At 40.9% G+C, this 1,542-nt stretch overlaps 1 pseudogene; it reads left to right on the top strand.

The window, feature by feature from the left end:
* The first annotated feature begins 751 nt into the window (after positions 1-751).
* On the top strand, positions 752-870 carry LOC112549317 (annotated as a pseudogene).
* The last annotated feature ends 672 nt before the right edge of the window (positions 871-1,542 follow it).

Genomic DNA, 1,542 nt, shown 5'->3' with positions numbered 1-1,542 from the left:
AAATTATATAAATTTGGAAGAGACTTGTTTGTCAATTGGAGGGGACATAGAGAACACTTGAGAGAGGATTTAGTGGGGCATTAGGATTGATGTAGGAGAAAATAACAACTGATTTGTTGGCTGTGATGTGTGTGGAGGATAGGAGCTTTAAAATGGATGTGGGAAGAATAAGCTTGGGATTTAAGGGGCAGAGCAATAATTTTACATCAGAGTTGAGGTGGGAAGTTTCAGGAGGAAAGACTACTCCATGAACCACACTACACTCTCTGTCCTGGAAACCCAGATTTCAGATTTTCAGTAATTCCAAAGTGATAGCAGGATTAGGTTGAGGGGGCTGGCACTTGGAGTAGGAGATCTTTCTCTCGTTGTCCTACTCTACAAGCTTTTCCTTCCTGGAAAAATGATTTTTTTGAGTCAAATTTATTTTCCATTTTTTTCAGGCCTGTATCTGGCAGACAGAAAATAAGCATTAAGCATTTAAGATACCTTGAATCCTTACGTGACTTTTAGGGTTGTGGGGGTTTTTTGTTTTGTTTGCTGAGGTTTTTTGTTCTTTTTCATCAACTCCTTCCTTACACTTATTTTTCCCCACATCTCAAGCATTCATAATAGCTACTAAAAGGTTTGTTAGGAGCAATAGAAAATGTACAGAATCCCCAGGCTCTCTCTTATGTTTAGTCTTCCCTTTCCATCCCAATTTCAGAAAGGGTTAACCGTTTCATTAGCAATAAAAGATGGAGCAAGCCAGCAAACCTATGGCCAGACCGGACTGATTGCACCCTATCCTGTCTGATCTCGGAAGCTAAGCAGTCCCAGGCCTGGCTAGTACCTGGATGGGAGATTGCTTGGGAATCCCAGGTGCTGTAGGCGTAAGTTTCCTACCTGTGGCAGGGGGTCAGGGTAGATGATCTGTTCCGGTCCCTCCTGATCCTAGCTACTATAATACTATGAAACAGAGCCTTGTAAAACATGTTGCTGGACCAGTTTTACATGCTTTCCTGAGAATAACCAGTCACATGTATTACATGACTCTTTCTCACCAGCCCAGGTCTCCTGAAAGCTAGCCATCCTTCTGCAGTACTACTAATTCTGCCCTATACCAAGTAAGCATATGATATTGTTTAATTTCATGGTACATACTGAAAATGTGCTGTCAGGGTCTTTGAATCTACAAGATAGAACATTTTATCAACCCAGTGATGCTTTGTCTGATCATACAACATAATAGCATCATTGTTTAGTGGGATTGGAGTTCACAAGCTATATTATAGCAATTAAGTGCCTCGTATAGTCTTATGATGTACCATATTTTTTCTTGCATACCACATGCCCCCAAATAAGATATGCACCTTGTTTTTTGGAAGGAAGAATATAGAAGAAAGAGATTGTTCCATCCAGAGTCACGGCCAATTATGTGATACAGAGTAAATCCTCCTAAAAACAGTGTCCAAGAAGTGTAGCATCCCGGGAGACAGTCTGGGAGCACAGACAGAAATGACATTTGTCACGTGATTAGCCCCTTGAAAGTACTCTTAAGCTATG

This window comes from Alligator sinensis, unplaced genomic scaffold (genome assembly GCF_000455745.1).
Source record: "Alligator sinensis unplaced genomic scaffold, ASM45574v1 scaffold125_1, whole genome shotgun sequence".
NCBI lineage: Eukaryota > Metazoa > Chordata > Crocodylia > Alligatoridae > Alligator > Alligator sinensis.
Note: the sequence above shows the minus strand (reverse complement) of the source record. Positions and strands in the feature narration are given on the sequence as shown.